The sequence below is a fragment of the Myodes glareolus genome, chromosome 23, assembly GCF_982192425.1.
Source record: "Myodes glareolus chromosome 23, mMyoGla1.1, whole genome shotgun sequence".
Taxonomy (NCBI): domain Eukaryota; kingdom Metazoa; phylum Chordata; class Mammalia; order Rodentia; family Cricetidae; genus Myodes; species Myodes glareolus.
The window spans coordinates 12,003,220-12,029,917 of record NC_142048.1 but is presented as its reverse complement, the minus strand read 5'-3'; the positions used below and the strand labels follow the sequence as shown (position 1 = coordinate 12,029,917).

The window sequence follows — 26,698 nt, the reverse complement described above, 5'->3', positions numbered from 1 at the left end:
AAGATCCTCAGTCCCTTATAATGGAGACAGAATTCTGCTAGCAATCATCAAGTCTTGGAAGAGTATCTTGGTCTCCACAAGAGAAGGCAGATGAGCATCACTTTGATTTTAGTCATTCGAAACTGTAAGATGTGTACACATCATTCTTGGCACATAAAATATGCTTAGTAAGGAAGGTGCTGTTTCAAGCTGCCAATTTTGTAACTGGCGTGCCCCTAAAATTGTACTGGAGTTTAGTATAGTTTCAAAAGATGAAAATGAGGTATGATATGCTTATTTTACAAAAAATAGTACATGTATAGTTTTAAAGAGTTAATATCATATATGCTAAGCATGTAAAAAAAACAATTTAAAATTTATTTGGGAGTTAACATTGGCAAAACAGCCAATGTTATTATTTCAAAAGTAGTTTGTATCCCAACCAGGGATTTAGGTTCCTTTAGGAAGCACAGAGATCCATATGGTATGTCACCAAATATCAGTACAGTCAAAACTAAAGGAAGCATATCGAGATCTTCACTGTCTAAAATGGAATCTGTGGATGTCAGAAACAATATGCCTTAGATATCAGGCCCGACAGCAATGATGTAAATTAGGCCTTTACCCAGGCTTTGTCTCTTGAAATTGTCCGGTCCATGCAGGAACTCAGAAACTGGCAATGTATCTATATCCCTGGTATAAAGATCTCTTACATGAATCCTAAATCCGATCATAAACTGGCCTGTAAAATGACACTTGCCCTTTCATTTGAGGTCTGGGGAGTAGTATTGCTCATTCAAAAATTCATAGGAAAATTATCAGATCTTTGCTCCCAGTGACTGGACTTTGACTTTGTCTGACTTTGAGTCTCTTCCAATTCTTCTTAGCTGGGGTAGGGAGTGATCCTGAGTTAGAGGGAGATATATTCTTCCATCCCATTGCAAAATACTACCATACCCATCTTCAAAAGTAAATGTCAAATGAAGTGACCTTCATATTTCATTTCAGCCCCTCACTCTTATCTGGATATAATGCTACCTATCCAAATTCCAAAATATGACCAAAACTCATCTGAATGACTGGAAGGAGGCCCATTGTACTTCTTTAAACTCTAGGTCTGTAAGATGCCCATCATCTGGCTTTATTTCTCTATTATTGCATTATAACAGTTTTACTGTCCCCCAACAAAAACCTGGAAGAAGAAATACACACCCATGACTTCAAACCTCAGTGTTATCTTTTAACCCCATAATCCAGTGTCAATACTGCCACCTAAAGATCTATCTATTGATCTAGTGGAAGACTTCTCAGAAACTACAAGGAACTATACGTTTCTAAGTACTAGTCGCATCCCATTGCTGAACCTAACTATGAACTAGGAGCAGTCATCTGTTCATTTTCCCAGAGCCAGATGAACAGAGTGGTTCAAACTTGACAGACACAACAACTACCTGAGTTCCTTGTATAAGACCAATGATTGACCCGATGGGTTTCTGAGCAACAGGACCAGTAATTGATGTGGTTCTAATGTTCTAGATTGAAATTATGGAAACTTCAAAGGGATTCAATCAGAAAAGGTCTTAATTTATGAAACCAATCTTGAAAGACTAAAAAATTATATTAATTTCTTCCAGCTCAGTGATACAAAAACAATTCCACATAGATCAGTACTAATAAAGCAGTTAAAACCACACCTAGGAAATTCATGAGCACTCACTACTAACAATAAATTAAAACTATGAATTGCCTGACAATTCAAAAATAATCTTATTGAGCTCAATAACACACATCAACAAACAGTAAATTAAAAAAATGAAGTGAGAATTATTTGAAAACAAAACAAAAAAAGAACAAGAAATATATAGTGTATAAAAGGTGTCATAAAAACATATTCTAAACTTGAAAATGTGATGATAAAACTAAAAAGTTTATACATTAAACAGTCATCTCTATCATGCAAAAAGAAATAAACTTTTAAGTGGAACATTTGAGATTAGCTAGCTAAGAAACAAAAATGTAGCGGAATGGAAAGAATGAGGAAATAATAAAGAATTTTATAGTATACCCAAACTCAAGATGACTTGCTGTCATGGGTTTCCAGATATAAAGGGGCATTAAATAGACAGAATAATGGATTACTGAAAGTGTCTCAATCCATAAACCTCAAAAGATCCTTAAAGAGTCATCAAACCATATTACCTAGGGAAATAGAATGATCAAATTATCAAAATCAACATGAAAGAAACAAATTTGAAAGCTTGAAAAGCAGTTCCTAAAATATAGCTTGTACACAGAGAAAGTTTTATAAGGATATCCCTGAATTTCTGGTCAGAAATCTTGCAGGTCCAAATGGAATGCGTTAACAGAGTCAAGGCAATAGTAAAAGAGTCTTCTGTTAATATGAACATTTATATATGGTATCTTAAGACATAAGCACACATTCAAATTCAGATACATTTCCTGTGGTATGTTTATGAGACACGTGCCAATGACAGTGCATAAATTATTAAATCTATTAAAATATCTTATTTTTATTTTGGTTTTATATTCCTAAGGTGTAATATCCAGCTATTGTATCTTACAATTGATTATTTGGTTTTATTTACATAAGTACATACACTTTGAGGAGAAATTTAAATTCCATGCTAAATTATGATTGCTTTTGTTCTCTTCAATATTAGCATCATCTTTATAGTCATCTATCTATCTATCTATCTATCTATCTATCTATCTACTTATACTTTATACTTAGAATATATTATATATATATAATATATTATTTATACTTAGAATATATTATATTCTATATAATATATATTCTATATATAATATATTCTAAGTATAAATAAGAACAAGGTATGATGACCATGTCTGTCATTCCAAAACCTTGGATGTTTATAAGAGGAATTGATATGAGTTTCAGACCAGTAAGATTTGCAGTATAATGTCCTGCTTGAAAGAATATTGTTTTAAGTATATAAGTATGTAGTTTGGAAATAGACCAAAGTATCTACTCATCATCCTGCTTTAATTAGCACATTAAAGTTTGTCAAATATGTTGGCATCAAAATGGTTTGAAGGGTGGAAGAATGTAATGAAGTAAAACATTTTTATTTTAAAAAGTCACTGTTTTAGAAATGAATAAATATTTTAAATAACTTGATTTCCAATCTCTAAGGATCTTAGTGTAGGCAATTTTATTTACACGTACTTTCACCATGTACATAACATTTTTTTTTCCTGTACAATTGTGTTGCCAGGCTCTCACTTCTATTTGTGTACAGGAGCAACTGTCAATAGTGAAGTGTGTCTCACCCACACTATTGGGTAATGTTGAAATATCGAGATTTCTTATCATAATATGACTTCACTGATGAGTATTTTCCTAATTAGCTCAGTTTCACGTGGGAGTAAGATTCACACAGCAGATGGCATTCACACACGGCATTTTGATTCATGACCATGGTAGAGTTCTGGGTAACTCAGTATTTGTTCTGTGCTAGAAAAAAAAGAAAATAAAGAGAAGGCGCAAGAGAGGGAAGAGAACGAAGTATAATAACTTGAGAGAAAGACTACTAGTTGGCATTAATATGCTTATGTCATGGATCTATCTACTCTCAGGCATGTTGGTGCACACTGAAGCCTGAGGAAGATGGCTTCTAGAATTATTGATGATGAATAGTTTGAGGACAGATTACTTATGGTAATATTTGAAAGGGTCCCTACTTCACCTCTCACTTAAGTCCAATGCCTGGAAATATTCTCCTGTCTGCTGTGGATATTCACATTTACTATTATACTATATGCTAGTCTTATGTCACTTCATCGCATTCTTCAACACTAAGCTTTTGCATATTTTAGGTTTTAAAAATTGTTGATAACTTTGAGGAGGGGCTTGGAAAACTATAGATAACTAATTCAAAGTTTGATCTTCCAAAGCAAGATACTCTAGAAAACAGCTTTTAAACTTCAAAAGATAATTTGAATTAATTCTTTTTTTAATAACTGTAAAATTTTGAACATATCCATCCCTTTCAACCTCCTCCCTTCCCACATTTTCAATTCTCCTATCTCTCCATAAAATCTTCGATATTATTCCCCTTTTTATTTTTTGAGGACAGTGGGTGAGTAGGATATTTTTCCAGCTTGCAGAAAATTGAATGACATCTGCTATATTTTTCAGTTTTCCAGAGTTGTGTTATAATAGTGAAGAATTTCAGTTTGTGTATTGGTGATCTTTGCATTACTGTTCCCAAACCCTTGATAGAATTTTTTTTTTAAAAAAAAAGACGGATTTAGTTGGTCTCCTGGTTTTGGAGGGTTCAGCCCATGGTTGTCTTTCCCACAAACATTTGATGTTGAGATAATAGGGCAGAAGATAAGTTTTTATTTTATGGCAAGCCAAGAAAAAGAGAGAGATGAAATGCACACTCAGGACTACCATTCCTCTTTTCCCCATTTCTTGTATCCAGGCTTCTAAACCTTGTGCTAACCATATCAAGTCAGGACATCCCCATTCATCAAATCTACTCTAAAAGCATCTTGACTGACAGGGAGAGGGAGGGAGAGGGAGAGGGAGAGAGAGAAAGACTGGCTTATTCTACTCTGCCATAGGCCAAAACAACTTTATTCGTTAGCCAATAAAAGCAACATTTCATATTGAGTACTCTCTAGTAGAATATAGGACTCTATATGTGAGTCCTATAGTATTTTTAAAAACATATCCAATAATGGTTTAGTTAAATAGCTTGCTATACCTATTTCAAGCTTGTTGCGAAATCTCCAAACTTATTTCTATACTGGCAGCAGTATTAACAATCTGACCAACAACAAGTGAGTGTCTCCTTTTCCTTACATCTATCCCAATCTTTTTGTAATTTCTTTCATTGTATATTTAATTTATGTTGGAGAAGGGAGGCTACTTGTTCATTTATGGCCACCTGAATATCTTAGACATGAAATAATCACATAGAAACTAACTAAATCACTGCTTTGCCCATTAGCTCTAGCTTCTTATTGGTTAGCTCTTATATTAATTTAACCAATTTCTATTAATCTGTGTTTTGCCATGTGGCTGTGACTTACCAGGCGAAATTCCCAGAGTCTGTCTCTCATGGCTCCATTGTGTCCTTCTAACTCCGCCCTTCTTTCTCCCAGCATACAGCTTAGTTCTGTTCTTCCCTGCCATAGGCTCAAAGTAGTTCTTTATTCATTAACAAAAAAGCAACACATAGACAGAAGGACCTCCCACACAATTACATTTTCTTGATGGCTAAGGATTTAAGTTTTTATTTTGCTTTTTAAACTTTATTTGTTCTTTCAAAATTTCATGTACTGAGTTTTGATCACATTTACACCCCCTCTTCCAACTCCTCCCCAATTCACACCTCTTCCAATCCCATTTATTTTTGTCTTTCTCCTCAAGGCTAGTTATACTGTCAAAATATTTCTCAATGTTTGGCCTTCCACTGGAGAATGGTTGGTTGATTCATCAAGAGGCATACTCTGAAGAAAAAAAAGTATCATTCCTTTTCTATCACCTAATAATTGCTAATAGAACCATCACTAGGGTTGGAATTTTGTTTCCAACTCCCCTTCTGTATGCTGGGATGTTTTCCTGGCTTGAATTTGTATAGGTCCTTTTATGCTGACATAACTTCTCTAGTTCATAGGTGCAAATGTTTCCTGCTTTATCATGGAAGTGGTTTCCTTATGGTCATCTACCACCTCTGAATCTAAAAGTCTTTTGTCCTCTTTGGTAATGACCCCTGATCATTTAGAGTAGAGTATGTGATGTATATGTTTAGGGCTGCACATTCTACAGTCATTCTCAGCACTTTAGCCAGTTGTGGTCTATGTTGATCATTATTTAGTGCAAACAGAAGGTTATACGACAGGAGCAGAGAAATGCTGTAGTTTATGTGTATAATTAGAGGTCATTAAGAATTTATAAATGTTGTTTAGCTGGATAATAGTAAAAGGTCCTTTACTAGGTAATATCACCTATTTAGTCATGGATTACATGGATTCTTGACTCCAAATCTTCTAGGCATGGGATTTATCTTTAAAAAAAGATTAAATTACTCACAAGAAATATTGGTTGCTCCAAGGTATTACAGTTTTACATCAGTAGGTATTTACTTTTAGGGCACTCATTATTGTGGCTTGAAAGTTTTACGACTGGATGTTTCTCATACCCCCCAGTATCATGCATAGAACCTTCCCACACTATGAAGAATGTCAGTAAGAATGAAATTTCAAAGGGGAAGTATATAATGGGAAATAATTCAATGCAGTAGGAGTGAAGGTGTAAACAATAATTAAAATTTTTCAAAAATGTCATATGGAAGTCTAATATTGTATCAACTTGCTAATTAATAGCCATAATAGAATGCCCTTAGTGGACACCAGAGACTGACCAAGGAAGAGCTTAATCCCAGAAATGGGATACATCTTTTTTATATTGTTGGCAAATGGGTTATAATGATACTCAGTCACAGGCTATTGCCGATGATCTTGGTTACAATTTAAGACTTGAGAATAAGGTCAAATTACACACGTCAGTCCTAAAATATAGAAAAATTAATAATTTAAAGTCCCAGATAATTAACCTTAAAAATTTATTTTCTACACCCAAAGTTTTAAGGTGATTTTTCTGCTTATTTTTATTTAGTACTTTGTGTACTCTAGATGCCTGACTTCATTGTGTCTGATTTTATACCAGTACTATGCTGTTTTGATTACTGTGGCTGTGAGTATAACTTCAAATCAGAGGTGGTGGTATCTTCAGCAATCCTTTGACTTTCAAGATTATTTTAGTTATCCTGAGTATTTTTGGTTTGCATGTTATTTTTGAGATGAAAATTTTTCAATTTTTCTGAAGAATTGTATTGGAATATTGATGTGGATTTCACTTAATTTGTTTATTGTTTTTTGTAGAATGTCCACATTTACAGCATTAATCCTCGCAGTCTATGAGGACTGGGTGTCTTTCCATCATGGAATATCATCTCCAATTTCTTTCTTCTGTGTCTAAAGGTTTTAGTTATATAATCTTCACTTCTTTGATTATAACTATTTCAATTCTTTTGCTTTTAGTCTACAGCAAATGAAATTATTTCCATGAAACCTTTCTTGGAATGTTTACTGTTGCTGTATAGTAATGTCACTGATCTTTGTGTGCTAATTTTTCATCTTGTAGATTTTTGCTGAATGTATTATCAGCTATGAGAGTTTTCTTGTGGATTATTAAGGATCTTCTATGTACAAATTTATACCATTCCAAATAAGTCTACATTTCCATCCTCCTTTCTAGGATATTTCTGCATTACCTCCTTATATCATGCCATTGTTTCAACGAAGATTGTAGGCATTATGTTGAGCAGGTGTGCAGACAGTGGGCACCCATTTCTTTATACTCGAATTTTTCCCTTTGTTTTTTATTTTGCACGCTTTGGGGTTTTTGTATATTGCCTTTATTTTGTTGATACATGTCCACTGTGTCCCTAGCTCTCCACAATTTTAACCATAAATGTATGCTGAATTTTGTCAAAGCCTTCTTCTGCATTTAATAATACCATCTGTTCCTGAGTCTGTATTGGTGATAGATTATATTTTTTGATTTGTGCATGTTAAATCATGGTGGATGATCTTATGATGTGTTCCTAAATTATATTTGCCAGAATTACATTGAGAATTCTTGTGTCTATGTTCAGATTGATCTATATATTTTTAAATTTGATTTTTATTGGATTTTATTGGAGGTGTTTTCCTCTTATTTTTACAGAATAATTTGAGAGGTACTAGTTTCAGTTTTTCATTGCCATCCTGGGAGAATTCTGTGTGGAATCCACATGAATCTGTGCTCTTATTTTTGGTAGATTTTTAATTGCTACTTTTTTATGTACCCAAGTTGTTGGTTCCATAAAATGCACTTCCCAAAAAATTAAACAGTAAGTGCTTTTGGTTACATTCTGTAAGTTGAAGGTGAGACCGCATTGCTAAACATAAAGTATGGGAAGTATGGAGAACGAAAGCCAATACAGACTTTCAGGCTTCAAAAATGTTGGTTTATTTCATGCTGAAAAGTTCAGTACATGTTACCAGTTGAAAAAGGACAGCCTCAACCTTCTCCAGGTGTCCACTGGGGCAACAGCAACATGAAAGTTATTCAAGTAACTATTGCTATATTTACTCTCATTACTTAAAATTCCTGCTCCATAAAATTGAACACGTATCTGGTACTATTAACGGAAACAAATCCCATGACTTTTTAGGTCTTTGCCTTAGGAGAGAAACTTACACTAGACTTCTCCTAATAACCAAGTAAAAAACTGTAACCTTTGCTTACCTTGATACACATAGATTACGGCATCTTTCAACTCTTACTGAAGGAAGGATCTACTTTTTGCAATATACTATTGTTAATATAGAGTGCTCAGATCTATATGTTATATCTCTATCACAGCTTCCCCATAAATCACATTGTGGAATAAGGTGCAGAATGATTGTAAGAGCCAGAAAGAGAAGATTTTGTAATAAACAGTATGACTGAACAGGATATTATAGTTGCACATGTGAATTCACAGTGGCTGGGACTGACCATATGCAGAAAGAACTTCACAAGATGAAGCCAGTCCAAATTCACAATAGAAAGAAAAAGGATATCAGGGTGCCTGGATCCTAAGTAGCCTTTGGGAGTTATTGGTTTCAGGAGGAAGTTGTTACTATTTTCAAAGATGGGGCACCAGCAAGGCTACATATGTTTCAATAGATAGCCACATGTACACATAGTCTTCCCCTAGAAGACCCTTTAGGTACTTTATTTAAAAGGAGCACATGAAGTTGGGAAGAGAAAGTAGTGGTGATGGGGTAGGTGATGTATTGGAGCAGATGGAGTAGAGAGTAGATTTGATCAAAATGTGTGTGCATGTGTGAATACCAGAAATAATTTTTAGGTGTCAAACATAATTAGATCAATTTTGTAGGGTCATTAGTAAACTTAAAGATATTCCTTTGGGGAAATGAATCCCTCTTGAATCCTTGCTGAATACACAGTCACATCCTGTAGCTAAAGCCCATGTGAGTATGTGTGCTGAATACACGGAGGTCTTTGTATGAAACATCAATATAGAAAAATTAGTACTTTGGAGACAGTTGCACAAATATATATGTCATTGAACCTAAGATTGACTAAGTGGTAAAATAGGCCAACTTGTTCTCTACTGAAGATTTCTGTATTAGGTTTCTGGATTTTCCATCTTTCTAAAGACAGAGCTGAGGCCCAGATACAGGTCTAAATATTGTTCTGGGTCTGGAGAGAGAAAAGAGATTAATTGCCAGATGAAGGCCTCTATTTAGAGATATGTGCAAAGTGCACATAAAGAGCAAAATCTCTTCCAGTACACACATATTTAACAAGAACAAATGGGAATTTCAGCCAATTACCTCTGATATCATTTTTGATTTATTATCATCTTAATAACTCATGAACAATTTGAGCTTCAAATAATGATCCTGGTGTGATACTGCTGAAGGTTTCTGAATGAATGTTTTATGACAATCTCTAATAAAAGTTTCAATAACTAGTCATTTCTTCTGTATCTTCCCTTAATGGCCCCTTGGGGTCCTGTCAGCTTGATTCTGGTGAGCTCCTGTGGCTGAAAGTCGTTTGCTGGTGGTGTTTCCATAGGCTTGTAGACAAACTTCTATATACAGTCTAAGAAAGCATTGCTTCACTTCATTCAGTTTTTCAAAGGTTTGTTTTATTATTCTGAAAATTGATTTCTTTCGTTTGAAATGTAGTATTACAGTCGCCATACACTAAACTTTGTTGTGCAATAATGAAATGAATGCTACAAATCTTTCCTTCCCTTTTTTGTTTGTTTATTCTGACTTTTCATCAGCGAAACTCTTCAGCATCATGTATTACTCATATGCTCATGAAAATAATTTATTGGAAATTAAACTACTGTAATTTTTCCAATGCATTTTGCTTAAAAATGTATCACTATTTTTTAAACTGATTGGAACTATTTTTCAAACTCATAGAATAATACTTTTTAGCAACTACAAAGGACTATTTTGAAAAGAATTATACTGGTTTACTGTTGTGCACAGCAAACTACCTCAAGACTCAGTGGATAAAAATAGTGATCACGTATTACTCTTCAAATGTCTTTGAGTTGGCTTGAGTAGGCTGACTGCTTTCAAACTTTTGTGGCTGAAGTCTCTTCATTGAAATTCTGTAGCTGGTTGGAGTCATTTTCTTCACATGCCTTTCATTGTGCCAGGAGCAGCAGGGCATGCTCTAATCATTGCAGTGGCCAAGGAATAAATGATTGATCCCATATACTCTCATTGACTCTGTTCAGAACTAGAACAGGGTCAGTTCAGCCTCCATTCTACGGAACGAAGGAAAATTACATGGCGGGGAATGAGGTTAAGGGAGGGGCATTGTTTGTCAATAATGAAGCCTTAGAAAAGATATGAGTGCAATGATATACAAAGAAAGGAGGTAGCTGATACTGTGTCCCAAAATAACAGTGAAAAGTGAAAGGGAAACTTCATTCTATTAATTATAGGAACCAAACAGTCCTGCATCCTTTTGTCAATGTTTAATAATTGCAGGGTATCACAGTAGTAGAAATAAAATTAAAACATTGGCCAATAAGAACTTAAATAGTCCTCTTGCCTTGGAAACATGAGAAACAAGTGAACAGTTTATAAAGATAGCATTAATTTGATCCACTGATGTGGAGAATATCCTAAGTCAAAGAATCACAGAGTGAAGTTATAAAATTTTTGCAATATTCTTACAAACTATGGCTTGATAGAATGTAAAAACTTAGAACTTGTATGGCTTAGGATATAAGTTGAGGACAGTACACCCAAGTGATAGTAATTTCTTTAATTTGGACTAGGAAAAGGGGAGTCATGAAGAATCAAATATATATAATTTTTAAATTATCATACAAAATATTATGATTAAATATCGCATTCTCATACTGATGTTTGCATACTTTGTTCATATGCATTTCTTTTCTCTTCCATTTCACTCTCTCCATTGAATTCATTTTATGCATTTTAAGAAAGGAATTGTCTTTTAAGATATGGGAAAGATTGCTGGAAAAGCATATAGATAAAGTCAATACCAGCCCTTTCTAAGCAAATGTGATGGAACAAATTTTGTCTGGCTTGCAGAGGACAATGTTTTCCTGTCCTTTTTCTCTTTTCTCTGGGAAGCTTTCTATGTGCTAGCCTTGTATTCATTAAGACAGCAGCAATTAAAAAGGTCATTAATTATTACTAATAATAATTCTATTACCTCTGTAAAATCATATTATGATCTTTTAGGTATTTACCCTTCAATGCCTGCATCTTCTTTTTTATTGTTTTTATTGAGCTACACATTTTTCTCTGCTCTCCTCTCTTCCTCTCTCCTCACCATCATTCCTTCCACATGATCCCCATGTTCCCAATTTACACATGAGATCTTGTCTTTTTCTACTTCCCATGTAGATTATATCTATTTATGTCTCTCTTAGGGTCCTCATTGTTGTCTGGTTTCTCTGGGATTGTGAATTGTAGGTTGGTTTCCTTTGCATTATCTTTAAAAGCCACTCATGAGTGAGTACATATGATATTTGTCTTTCTGGGTCTGTGTTACCTTACTCAAAATGATGTTTTCTAATTCCCTCCATTTGCCTTCAAATTTCAAGATGTCATTATTTTTTTCTGCTGTGTAGTACTCCAATGTGTAAATGTACCACATTTTCCTTATCCATTCTTCGGTTGAGGGGTTGAGGGGCATTTAGGTTGTTTCTGGTTCTGGCTATGACAAACAATGCTGCTATAAACATAGTTGAACACATGTCCTTGTGGTACGATTGACCATTCTTGGCTCTATACCCAAAAGTCGTATTGCTGAGTCTTGAGGAAAGTTGTGTCCTAATTTTCTGAGAAATCAGCAAAGATATCCAAAGAGGCTGTACTAATTTGCACTCCTACCAGCAACTCAGGAGTATTCCCTTTACTCCACATCCTCTCCAGCATCAGTTGTCATCAGTGTTTATGATCTTGGCTATTATTACAGGTGAAAATGGATTTTCAGAATTGTTTTGATTTGCATTTCTCTGATGGCTAAGGATGATGAGCATTTCCTTAAGTGTCATTCAGCCATTTTAGATTCCTCTGTTTAGAGTTCTCTGTTTAGGTCTGTACTCCATTTTGTTATTGGATTATTTGTTCTTTTAATGATCAATTTTTTTGAGTTCTTTGTATATTTTGGAGATCAGTCTTCTGTCTGTTGTGGGGTTGGTGAAGATCTTTTCTCATTCTTTAGGCTACCATTTTGTCTTGTTGACCGTGTCCTTTGTTTTACAGAAGCTTTTCAGTTTCTAGAGGTCCCACAATGCCTGAATCTTTAAAGACACAAATAATCCATAATCTTTGTCATTGACATTTAAAATACCACTTCTACAATTTGCCAGTTACAAAGCAAAAAAGGCCTAGCAATGATTTTTTTGTGTAACTTCATTTGACTAGGGTACATCTTTAAAAGGCAGCATGATTCATAATGTGCCCAGTTACAAGGGGACCATTATTTTGTGCTGTAATAGGAAGTAGATCCAGCAATTCTGGCACTGGAATTCAACCTTAGTTATGAAAAATGACAGCTTAATAGTTCCACGGGAATTTTCTTTAACTGTAACAGACGTTCTTGAAGTTACTCATGACTGCTCATGAAACCTGAAGAACTATGAACTTGTTATATCATTTTGAACATTCTTGGTAATTCTGGTGGTGTCAGTCACAAAAACATGTCATACATAACAATTGTTCTGTGTACCCAATGAGTAAAAAAGGAATTCAAATAGTTTGTGTTAATGTGTATGTTTGTGTGTGTGTGTGTGTGTGTGTGTGTGTAACTATGATCCTTTATTTTTCAGATTCAGGTTTTGCCAAGAGGCCTGTTTGTTTTTTAGGAACATATCTGGATTAAACTTCTCTACTTTGATCTGGAGAATCTTTGTACCCATTTCTTTACTCTAGGTTCTGTGTCAGCATACTACCAAGTATTTGGTATTTCTAGTCACAAGTGATCCTTATTGCTGTACTTCATTATCTTCCTTCTTTCATTGTTTCATCCTAGACTATGAAGCATCAGTAATTGTAAATTATTCTATTCTATTGGTTAACTCCAGTTGCTTTATTGAATTTAGCTGACTTTCTCAAGTTGCTGACTGAATTTCAGTACATTCATAAATAAAAACTTTGTTTACACTTTATTCATAACATAACTTCGAATTCATTACCAATTCTCCATATCTGACTTCTATTCCTGGGTTATTGAAGAAAATCAAGGAGGACAAGAAGTTGGGAGGGGTCAGTAAGGACCATACTGAACAAGAGTTCAGGGGTGGATGAACAACATGGGTGAACCTTTATGTAATTATTCTTTATCAATAAACACTTGGGAGTCAGAAATCAGGTCAAGATCCTGCTCATGCGAATTATCCACTAGCACCATCTAATAAACTTCTTTTGGATTCAGAACACTGGTTTGGTGTGGAGAACATAAAACAAACATTTTACAAAGAGTTAGAAATATAGGATGAAAATATCAGGAAGAAAAGCAACAAAATGTTAAGGGACCTAAAATACATGGGGAAATAGTGTACAAGTTATTTACATATATATCGAGAAATTGTAATAGGAATGATTGGACACTCTGCAATAAAAAATAAAATGTAATGAAAAGCAAAAATACAAATATTTCTGTTTTGGTGCAACCTCAGATGGAGTTTCCACTTGTGCTCAGATGAGGGAAGTGCTTGTAGGCATCTGATCATATTTATTTTGAAGAAGAGATGCTGTCTGTTATAAAAATATAACACAAGGCAAATGAAACATAAACTTGGAATACTCATCTGGCTTGCAAATATCTGGTGTTAAAAAATAATTGAATTTTTTTTTAAAAAAAGGACAATTGATTTGCATATGTCTTATTCATTCCTAGTTTAATTAATGTAAAGAATAAGATGAGAATAAGAGACAATGATCTATTTTTCTTCTATTGTATCAGGTTTTTCGCAATTTATATATCGAAAAATATTTAAAATAATTACCCCTAAAATCAGTAGGAGATCTCGAATCTTGCAAAATACCCTGAGATGTTTTCTGAACTGCCAGTCTTTATTTTTCATTTTATTTTTATTTTTCCATTGAAAAATGTACACTTCCTCCCATCCTCCCATTTCCCTCCTGCTTCCCCACTCACTGTCCCTCCCCTCCCCATCCAGGCCTAAGAGAGGGCAGGAAACCCTGCCATGTGGGAAGTCCAAGGCCCTCCCCGCTACATCAGGCCTAGGAAGCTGTGCCTCCAAATAGACTAGGGTCGCAAAAAGCCAGTACATGCAGTAGAAACAAGTCCCAAGGCGTTTATCAGTGGGTTCTCAGTCAGCCCCCATTGTCAGCCACAATCAGAGAGTCCGATTTGATCACATGCTCATTCCGTCCTGGTCCAGTTGGATTTGGTGAGCTAGTATTAGAACAGGAACTCTACCTCAGCAGGTGGACCAACCCCCCACGGTACTGGCTTCCTTGCTCGTCTTCTCCCTCCTTCTGTTCTTCAACTGGACCTTGGGAGCTCAGTCCCTTGCTCTGATAAGGGTGTCTGTCTCTATCTCCATCAGTCACCAGGACGAAGATTCTATGGTGATATTCGAGATATTCAACAGTGTGATAGTGGGGCAAGGCCAGTTCAGGCACCATTTCGTCTGCTGCCCAAGGACCTAGCTGGGGACAACCCCGTGGACACCTTGGATCCCTTCTAGAGCCAAGTCTTTTGTCAACCCAAAAATGGCTCCCTTAATGTAGATATCTTCTTTCTTCCCTGGTCCTATATTTGCCCTTCCTCCATCTCCACCCTTACACTCCCCCAAGCTCTCCCCAGCCTTTCCCTTCTCCCTTCTCTTTCCCCCTCTCCCCTTCCTCCAAACCCTTTCCCATCCCTAACCCCACCCTCATACTCACTCCCACCCTCATGCTCCCAACTTTTGCCCAGCAATCTTGTTTGCTTCCAGTTTCCAGGAGGATCTATATATGTTTTTCTTTGGGTTGACCTTGTTATTTGACTTCTCTGGGCTTGTGAACTATAGGCTTAATGTCCTTTAATGAGTGAGTACATACCATATTCATCTTTTTGGGTCTAGGTTATCTCACTCAGGATAGTGTTTTCTATTTCCACCCATTTGTATGCAGAATTCAAGATGTCATTATTTTTTATTGCTGAGTAGCCAGTCTTTACTAAATGAAATACCTGAACGTTTGGTCTATGTATGTGCTTACACGAACTGTGTATGGATATATGTGTGGATTTTATGTTAGTGGCACTCTGTGTGGGAAAATTATCACTATAAAACCATCACAGAGTGTACAAGCACCAACAAAAATGGCGTGGGTCACCAGACTCCTACATCAAAGAGGTACCTGTCATAGTCTATTGTATGTAAGGATATGTTAAGAAAGAAAAAAAAGGAGTACATTAGCAATAAGAGGAACTAATGACAGAGATTTATAGTTAAGCCAGGTCTGTGAGACTTGTTCCAGCCAAAAGGGCATGTTGCTTATGATTTACAGCTACTTACTAAGATGAAACAGTGTAATTTAAAATGCGGATAAGACATAGCTTATTAAACACAGTAGCAGCATAATCATTCACCATTCTCAAGCTCTGCAAGCTGTACATAATTCTGTGGAGCATACATTCTACAGTTGTCAGTGTAGTAAGATTGTTTAGTCCAAAACAATAACATACAATGAGAAATCTACTTGCTATATTACAGTGGATATAATTTATTAGATAACAGTTTTTGACTTTGCTATGTAATCTTTATGTATATCTGTGTATTGCTGTGTGGTGTATTACTGTCTTTCTATTTTATTTTTGAGATAATACTTTAATTACAACCTTTTTCTCTTCCCCTCTCTATCTCCAAAATCCCCCATACATTCACTCTCCATTTTCCTTCAAATTTATGATCTCGTTTTCACTAATTGTTATTGCATGCATAACATGTACATATTTATATGTACATATATTCCTAACATAGCCTGCTCAGTTCCAAAACTAATGACCATATGCGTAGTATGAGGGATGGTCATTGGCCCTGTAGAGCCAATTGGTGTTCTCTTCTTTGGAAAAGGCCACTTTTCCTTTTTTCCCATCTTTTTCAAATGCCTAGAGTTCTTTGTGTAGTTCTGAGGTCTCATGGACTTTTCTCCATCCCTTTTTTTCATGTATGTTGGTGTCATCCTTGCTCAGCCTATGTTCAGGGAACCATGTTGGAGACACTTCACTTTCATTTTAGTGTATGTGTCCATGTGAATATGTGTGTAGGGGGGTTGTATACACTTGTGTGTGCATCTGTGTGGAGACCAGCAAATGACATCGGTGTCTTACTCTATCATTCTATAACGTTATTTTTGAGACAAGGCCTCAGAAGAAGCCCAGACCTCACCTGTTTGATTAGACTGCCCAGTCAACGAGTCAGGGATCTTTTGTCTCAATTCCTTGGTTCTTTCAAAATAGCAGCAGTAAGGTTACAGACACACAGCATGATCCCCAGTCTTTTATGTGAATCCTTATGTTTGCCTGGTAGTCACATTCCCCCAGAAATCTACTGTATATTCTTATGGGACCCCCATTGTCCATGCCGTTGATCATTGACCTAATTCCCAATATTAATATAAGACTATATTTACTTCATTTAAAAAATAATCTTGGAATTTTAAATAATTTCCTTTGAAAATAAACTCTCATAACTTATAAGTAAACTGATCTGACAATTTAAAGAAATTGACTTTAAATTAAATTCCTTATATATTTACAAAGTAAATTGACATCTACATATAATAAAAACCTAAAGAAGAGATAAATTAGGAAGAGAGGCCTGTATTCCCACTAATGACACATTGGTTTTTCTTTTTTTTTTCCGCTCCCCCCCCCAACACATTGGTTTTTCTTGAGTGAGTGTCTCATGATTGTGTTTGAGAGGTAATATGTGATTTTTCACTTCCTGTTACCTACAATATTATCTCTGTCAGAGAAAAGACAGATATTAAATGAAAAGCATTCATAACAATTGCCTTACATAGAAATTCTTATTGTAAATTGTGGATGGACTCGGGATAGTGTCCAGCGTGGCTTGTCCTCTGCCCCCACTTTGTCAAACCGTGACTCTCTGAACTGACTCCTAGATAAACTCCAGACTGCCCAGAACGGATTCCCTGCTGAGAAGCTCATCACAGACACCTGACTTTATCTGGATTTCCCATTAACTTCTATTCTCCTTTCTTTGTAGAACCCAGATAAATTTTCCTCACCCACTATCTTGCTAACTCTAAATTAAATCTTAAGTTACCTTTCTAGATCCAATTCTCATCTATTGATTTTCCAGCTATCTAGAGAAGACTCGGCCTCTTATTCTTTTCCTTTCTTATTTTACATTTAACACTTTCTGAGGCTCTCCTATTCATTCTACATATTAAAGGAAAGTAGACTGAGTCACAGGTGAGATGCCAGACAGCACCAACCAGGATTAGTGTTAAGGGAGAAGAATCTGGAGGTTTGGAATAGAAGTTAGATATGTTCAAAATGCAGAAGAATTAAGTTTCATTACAGTCTTAAGTTCTCTGAGTCTGCTTTGAAATAATCTCCCCCTCTTGCTCATGTTCCTCTAACTGTATCTGTATTGTTTTCTCAAAATCTCAGACAATTTAGAGAAAATAGAAATACTTAATTAGAACAAATATTACTATTACCTATTAAAATATTCTTTAATCATCTTACAATAAGGCCTGATGAAGACCCTGATGATTAGACTTAATAGCTTATACACTTATTAGTGCTAGCCTCTCATTGAAACTTATGTGGTAAGCTTTAGACAGGCAATTTACAAATATTCTTGGAAGCTAGCTTGCTTTCAGTTTTATTTCTGTATGATAATAATGAACTGAATAAGTCAGTTTTTTAAAATAAAATACAGAGATGAATTTTTAATTGGAGTACATTCTGTGTATTTAATATTTAACTCAATAAAATAATAAATGAAAATCATTTTTTAAATAAAAAGGTATTCTTTTAAATATTTGCTCTCCAAATTTGTGGGTCTGTCTGACTGTGTGTTTGCAAAGTGTATTACTTGGCTGATACGCAACTTTCTGCATGCTTGTGGAGGCTAAAAGTAGGCATTGACACTCTCTGAGCTGCAGTGACAGGTGTCTGTGGGACTCTGGGTTTGATAAAGGGCTGCTGGCATCCAAACTTCGCCTTCCTGAATCTAAAGCCAGTACTTTTAGCCACAGATTCATCTCTTCATCTGTAAGCTCTCTCTTTTTAAGATATCAATTTAGTAAATACTTGTTTATATATTGAATTTCTCTCTCTCCCAGCCTCTGTTTGTCTGTCTTCTCTCTCTCTCTCTCTCTCTCTCTCTCTCTCTCTCTCTCTCTGTGTGTGTGTGTGTGTGTCTGTGTGTGTGTGTGTGTGTGTGTGTCTGTTTGTGTATGCATGAGCGTGTGTGTATTTATGCACATATACGAGCCCATTTTCTTTATTGCTGCTGCCACATAGGATAGACTGACTGCAGTCCCAGGCTTCTCCTTTCCCTGTCTCCTATTTCTTTGCAGGAATGCAGAGATTAGGGAGGTTGCTGCGATGCCTGGTTTCATGTGGGTTTTTGAAGTCAGGGTTTCATGCTTGGTTCTCAAGAATTTTACCAAAATTACCATACCTACACAAAGCAGCTTGTGAGATTGTTTTAATCATGACAAAAGTGATTTAACTAAAATATTAGGGACACTGAGTTCCTTATCCTTGTGTTAATCTAGTTCCAGGATAGTTAAAAGAATTATGTAGAAGTTACTCTCCTCTGTTGCTTTAGAATTGTGTTTTTCATCCTTTTGGCCCTGCCCCATTCACTTTTTCTTTGATGTTATGAAGCTGAGAAGCTGTTCCATTAAAAGATTTGTTAAAAGCCTCATAGAACAGAAAAATCAGAGGTAAATACTCAAACTTTTCTGAATATACGATTTAGATTGTCCATGAAGTCGTGAGAACATTGGGATATCTGCATTGCAGAAACGGCCAGCTTAATGTTAATGTGTTCTGATAATATCAAAACATACTCTGAGAGTGATTGTTACCACTCTCCGAGCTTCATCATGCCACCGAAGGATGACAAGAAGAAAGATGCTGGAAAGTCAGCCAAAACAGACAAAAAGCCAGTGTGTAAGCCTAGCGCCAAGGCAAAAGGAGAAGTGGTACAAAGGCAAAGTTTGGAATAAGCTCAACAATCTCGTCCTGTTTGACAAGGCTACATCCGATAAACTCTGTAAGGAAATCCCCAACTCTAAGCTTATTACTCCAGCTGTGGTCTCTGAGAGACAGAAGATTCGGGATTCCTTGGCCAGGGCAGCCCTTCAGGAGTTACTTAGTCAAGGGCTTATCAAGCTGGTTTCAAAGCAGCACAGAGCCCAAGAAATTTATATCAGAAACACAAAGAGTGGAGATGTCCCAGCTGCTGGTGAAGATGCATAAACAGGTTCAATCAACTGTACATTTGAAAAAATAAGATGTTATTAAATAAAAAAAACATATTGTGATATGAAACTATTTGTGTTTTCATGAAAATAACCAACAGGAGAGAAGTTCCCTGAGTGCACCTGTTTGCTGTTTAAGCTTACATCTATACATTTGTATATGTGCACATAGGCTTAAAACTAAATCTATTTTTGATTTGTTAAGTACAGTCGGTTAAATTACTTGAGAGTAGTTGAGCAAATTTCACTGTCTGTATTTGATTTCCTCACAGAATTGTTCAAATCAAATCGTATGGTTATTAGATTTAATTTAATTCTATTATAACTTCTCCCTGGTAGAAAGCAGAGTTTCATGTTTCTTGACCTGAATTCCTGTACATTGAGATTTAATTACTTTTATTTGGCACTTTCTTCTTCATAGTAGTAGGAAATACAGTGATCTCTAATTTGATGATTTAATGCAAATTTGCAGAAATGCCTTAACCAGCAGATGAGGTGTGACATCCGGTAGTTGTGTGGACTAGCAGAGCTCAGGCAGAAAGAAACCCTAATTCCAAACCTTGCCTTGTATTTAATAACCAATAATAATAGTTTATGAATAGTATAAGTCAACAAGTTCTCTGAATAGCCAGAGCTTTGTCTCCTGAAATATCCACTCATCCCAATTTTAAAACTTCAAGTTTTAATACTGTGAATATTTGTGAACTCTTTTGGGAAAAGTATATCTATCTATCTATCTATCTATCTATATATATAGAGAGAGAGAAAGAGAGAGTAGTGTTTTTTTTTTTTAATTTTGAGACAGGGTTCAGTACTGCTGGACTTGAAATCATGACAGTTCTCTTGCCTAAACACCCTAAACATGGAAATTAAAATTTTAAGAAATCACCCTTGCCTTAATTCTTCACAGTTCTCTTAGTAAAAATAACTTTACCAGTTTGTAATGAAGAAATATACAGAAAATATAGAAATATCAAGAAATATTAACTTGAGGAAAGACAAGAACATGACAATGTATTTGTGACTTAATCAAATCAAGGTGATCCAATAAAAATGAAAATAAAACAACATTGATTATATGAAGCATTCAGTCACAGATGTTCATAAACTCACAGAAATAATACGTTAGCTAAGATGACCCACAAGGAGGAAAAAATATAATGCATGTCCTATCTCATATGCGGATTCTAGGTTTCAATGCTTATGTATATGGATATGTAGATATAAGTGTGGGCAGAGAATATGAGTTTAGAAAGGTATCCGAGACACAATAGAAAGAGATGTCTAAGAAGATGGAGAGGGCAATAGGACACATGTGATATAGGCAACATGGTGGCTACTGTGGGGAGAAAGCTCCAGAGAAGTCAGAAGGATGATGAGGCAGAAGAGAAGATAGGAGAATAAACAAAAATAATTGTTCTGATATGCCATAATGAATGGTAATATTCTGTATTGTGATTTAAAAATGCAAATACAAAAGAAATATGCCGGAACTTTATATAAATTTCAAAAGTGTTTAGGATACACGAGTCCTTTATAATCATTGTAATTGCAATTCATCATGAAAAAAGATCTGTTTCTTGTGATAGAAATTTATGAAATACGTGAAACTGATTTACTTTTATTGTTTATTTTTTCCTTATGAAATCCTGTTAACAACAACAACAACAAAGACCTCTAGGTATTTTAAAACCATTTTTAGAATCCCATGCATACATTTTTAACACTTTTCAAAGGGAATATGTAAACTGTGATTCTCCCTCTGAGCAGTGAAATTAATGATTAGCGGGCTGCATTTCAACAGACCATTTACCTTCCATTGTCATAAATATTAGCTGTCTGACAGGACCCGATTAACAAGTCCCCAGGAGACTAATTGCTGAAAAGCCTTCCAGAGGCTTTTACGAGGAGAATCATAAAAAGATAGAAAACGCTGAAGGATAGAGAGAGAGAGCCTTGGCTGGCTAGCTCCTGACAGCCTGGGAAGGAACTCCATATTTCCGACTCTTGAGAGCTGGGTTGTGGCAGTACTCTGCTGACAGATCAGTTTTCCTCTTGGTTGTCATACAAAGAGGGAGCGTTGTAGGCTGTCAAACACCTCGGGGAGAAGGAGGAATGGCTAGAGCCTTGCCGTGTAGTCCAGAGCATCCTGTCTATCGGGTTTTGTGAAATAGTTATGTTAACATGTTGGGGATACAGCAGCAATTGACTTCCTACTTTTAAGGGATATTTCTTCCATGTTACTCCACTTCCGGCAGGGTAATATTAAGATTATATATATATATATATATATATATATATATATATATATATATATATATATATATATTGTCTCTTGTTCTATAGAATATTAAAGAATGTGGCAACTTTGGATTTGAAAAAATACAACTTTTATAGTGCCAATTACTTCCCACTGCTTCTTTCTCCATAGAGACCATTGAGCCAGAGCTCTGCAGCTCCTTTTGTTGTCTGCTGTGAATAGTCATTCATTCTCTCTTAGAAGTCATTTCCTCCCCACTGAGATATATTGGAACCGTGTAAAATTTCATAAAACAGTTTCCGGAATTTGTCATCTTTACTCTCTTTGTGTCTTTAGTTATGCTAATATGCCAGTTATTGGATGAAAATCAAGACAGAAAACATTCATTTTCTGTTACCTTCAATTCTGTGAATCTCCGAATAATTTCCTGACACATCTCAAGTGCATTTAACTTCCGTATCCCTGTTTGTACTCTCAGGATGATGTCATCCATGTTTGGGATATGTGCTTGAACGTATTTACTTACTGGTTATTTGAGACAGCATTGCACAGTGTTACTCTGGCTAGCATAATGCTCCTGAACAGATAGGACCTGAAGCTATGAATCAACAAGTTGTACCAAAATTTTAGAATTTTACTTTAAACTCTAAAGCTCAGGGGCTCAAGAAATACATTTTCAAAGCCACATTTACACTTCTAAATAAGCTATTAGATTATTATCATATATGCATATAATTCTTATCTAATGACCTATTTAATCTTAATTTGAAGTTGGATTTTATTCCTGCATCTACTCAGTCATAAATTGTTGGTTGAGTAGATTACGGGTTAATTTCTTGATTAAGATAGTATATCAAAAAGGAATGGGTTGCTGTAATGACATTTTCCCATAGATTGCAGGGTGAAGATCTGATACAACTTCAACCTAACTTCAGCTGATAGTGGGGCACAACACCACCACTGTCACCATCAAAATCTCATTTATAAACTGCAGGATTCAGTTTAACTAATATTAAAATTATATATTTCATAACAAATAAAATACTAATAATTTTAACTAATGTGTTACTATATTTCAATTAAATGGATTTAGTATTTACTTTGAGATATAAAATATGGAAACAGCAGAATATATGTTCTTTTAAAAGTGTAAATGATGAACAAGGATAAAAATAAGCTATTATTTATACTACAAGGAACATCAATTGATAGATCCCTTCCCGCTTTTATTTTCCATAATAGTGTGTATTTTCTCCTCTTGGTAACTTAGTGTATGAACTTTAAACATATTTATATTTGAATTTAAAAATTATTCTCACATTTAAGAACCCATGTGGCAAGCAAGAGTCAGCTTTTGTTTAGCATTTGCCCTGATGATACAGGCAGAGAATTAATTGGAGATCATGACTTCATCTAGCCTCAATGCAGTGCTCCCTGTAATTTCTTCCTCTTCAAAGAAAGCGGTGGTAAGAGCACTATCCAGGAGCACTGGCCGTAGTACTCAAATGAAGGAGGCAGCGTGCATTGCTGCCTAGAATGTATTATATCCTCGAAATATGGCACAAGATTTTATTATTGTTAGTTTTCATGTGTGCACGTTGAAGCAGTAAGACTATATCAGTAGCCCTCTTAAATGGCTTTACACAGTATTTACTAAGGTGAGATGTTTATGTGGATGCTGAGGATCGAAATTCCCATCTCAAATATTGTATTATCTCACCAGCCCCCTGATTAATTATTTTCATTTTGTTTGTTGGTATTTTCTCTACCTGTTTATCAATGTACCAAGTGTGTAGGGTGCCCATGGAGACCAGATGGGTGTGACCAGAAGATTACATCGTCTCTACATGATTGGAGTTACAGACATTAAGAGCTGCCCTGTGGGTGTTGGGAATTGAACCCAGATCCTCTAGAGTAGTGGTTCTCAACCTTCCTAATGCTGGGACCCTTTAATATAGTTCCTTGTGTTGTAGTGACCCCCAACCATAAAATTATTTCATTGCTACTTCATAACTGTAATTTTGCTCCTGTTATGAATTGTAATGTAAATATATGAGATGCAGAATACCTGATCTGTGAACCACAGGTGGAGAAATACTGTCCTCCAGAAAAGAGCGGCTCTAGACTCTTAACTCTGTTGCCATCCCTTCAGCACCAGCAGACCCAAAAGTTTACTTTTTGAGGAGGGGTCTTTTGCTGTCTGTCTGTCTCTCCATCTCCGTCTCTGTCTCTCTTTTGCTCCTTCTTTCTTTTTTTTGAGACAGGTTGTTGTGTATCTCAAGCTAACTTTGAAAACACTGTCTAGCTGAACATTACATTAAATTCCAAAACCTCTTGTTTCCACCTCCCCAGGGTTTTGATTACATCAACTTCCCCAATTTCTTGTTAATTCACCACAAAGTGTTAGTAAGCTCTGCGCTGGGAAGACCACTTGGAAGGGTAGTGTTGAAGGTTTTAATGAATCATGTATTAGAAATGCTTAAACTAATGCCTGATTTAAGGAAATTTTCTTTCCCCTTCAGAGTAGTCTGAATTCAACTATTAAAAAGAAAGAACAAACAGTTAAAAAATATAGAAATTTTAAAAAAGTTCATATGCCATGGGAGCCTTTTGAAAACAAGACCTAGATGATGCTGGGAAATCCGTGTGTTCTTTATGCTTGGTGTGATTTAAAAAAAAAGATCAGCCCAGACACGTTTGGTTGGGCTAAGGTTACTAATGGTGACTGGTATTTGAGGGGAACTAACAAGCATGCTTTCACAGGTCCTATATTCCTTAAACAAATATGTTCATTTGTATTTGTACTTTGGGATGTCCCTTCCTTTCAAAATATAGGGAGGAGGCTCTTAGTGAGCAAGACACAAAAGGGAAGTTGCATGAGGAAAAATGAGCCAGGCCTCTCTAATTCTGTTTTCTCAAATGTCATTGGGATGTATTTCCTTAAATTAGTGAGTCCTGAGACCTATTACAAATGTCAGTTATTATAGTAATTGTCTTCATATTGCATTCTAAGGACAATAAGTAGTTTTCCAAATGTTTCTAGCGGCGATGTGAAATTCTCATTATGCGTTTAGGTAGGTAATTTTAAATGTTGCCTAGGTTAAACAGTTTACCTCTGGTTAGAGAGGAGTCAGACATAGCACAGGTTTCTGACTTAATCGTTATTCCTGACAGGTCTGAGGATTTTGGTAACGAGTTGCATTACTGTCTATCTTTATACTTAACTAAAATATCTGCCTTTAAAAGTTCATCTTTCATTTAATATAAACTGGTTTCTCACTTGTTAATTTGTTCATCCTTACATCACTATGTAGTGATATTATTCAATCCACCCTAGGAAAAACACAAACAAGCAACATAAAGGAGTTCTGATGACCTGTTACCTTAATCACATCTCTTAAAATGTCTTAAATGATTGCTAATGAAAAAACTTGTAATGTAAATTCAGTTTCAGTGGTTAAATAATATGTACACTTAGGATGATCCACTCTCTTTTCCCCACACTACGGCAATGAAATGCTGCTTATTAAGGTATTAAAAACTATAATATTCCTAAACTGTGATTCAGAAATATTACACATCACATTCTGAAAGAAAGTCACCCAAGAGTTGGTTCAGCATCTCAGAAATTCCACAAGGCTGTTTACTCAGTTCAAGATAGAATAGTATCTGACAAAGGGAGTGGTCCCCTGGGTACAATAACAAACTCTGACCAACCTGCACAGCACAGAGAATGAAAATAAGGTATGTGATACATTGCTGCTGACAAGCTGGTGACACCAAACTGCATTCCTTAAAAAACTGAAAGTTCCGCTATGGGGATACTCACTGAAACAGCTTACCTGAGCTAATGGAAGTTCACTGACTTAAGACTGACAGCTGGTGAGCCTGCATAGGGACTTACTAGGTCCTCTGAATGTGGGTGACAGTCTTATGCCTGGGGTAGTCTGTGGGGTCACTGGCTTTTTAGATCCCATTCTCTCTGGAGGGATACCTTGCTCAGCCTAGATATAAGGGGGAGGGCTTTGGTCGGGTCTCAGAGTGATCTGCCACACTTTGTTGTCTCCTCATGAAAAGTCTTACCCTCTCTGAGGAGTAGATGGGGTTCAGGTGAGGGAAGGTGGAGGAAATAGGAGGAGAAAGGGAAGAGGAACTGGGATTGGTATGTAAAATGAGAAGAGTGAAAATGCATTCAAGGTCATTGACGTGCTTAATAAGTTAACATCTTTGTCAACCATTGGAAACTGTTTATAAACAACAGGGTTGAAAACCATCAGAGACAATTTTTGAAGGTGATGACATCATGAAGGCTTATTGCCAAAGACTATAGTGTATGCCTACACATTTATATGTACATTCACACATATAAATTCACATGTACACATATAAATGCTCCATTAATGTATTTAAAATCACCTTTTATGTATTATGGAAGTATAAACACAGTGCATCTTTGTCTTTTGTTTTCTTTTACCAATCACAAAGCATAGATTTTGTAGAACTGCTTGGCACTATGATACAAACCACACAGTTCAAGTTCTAATCTTTTCTGATTTCTTTAATGATAAAGAACGAATTATATTTGGCATTTGGTAAGTATAAACAAAGAAATCTTACACTTTTACCTATATGCCTATATTTTTTTATTTCTCTACATGGGTAACATATTTACTAATATGACTCAAAACATGTGCTCATATTACACAAACAGTTTTACAAAATTCCTGTTAAGGCTGGAGACATGTTTTGTATACTTACTATGTGAAGGGTCCATGTTTGATCCTTCATTCTGGGAGACAACCCAAAATAATAAAAACCATCAACGCTATCAAATGCATTTTATTATGGAACTTT

The 26,698-nt window shown here is 35.6% G+C and overlaps 1 protein-coding gene and 1 pseudogene across 3 annotated transcripts in view; both read left to right on the top strand.

Annotated features, from left to right (window-relative positions):
• Nucleotides 1-26,698, top strand: part of Spock3 (SPARC (osteonectin), cwcv and kazal like domains proteoglycan 3) — a 346,847-nt gene that overhangs the window by 30,512 nt on the left and 289,637 nt on the right. The gene's annotated exons all lie outside the window — the stretch shown is intronic.
• On the top strand, nt 19,207-19,582 carry LOC148118305 (small ribosomal subunit protein eS25 pseudogene; annotated as a pseudogene).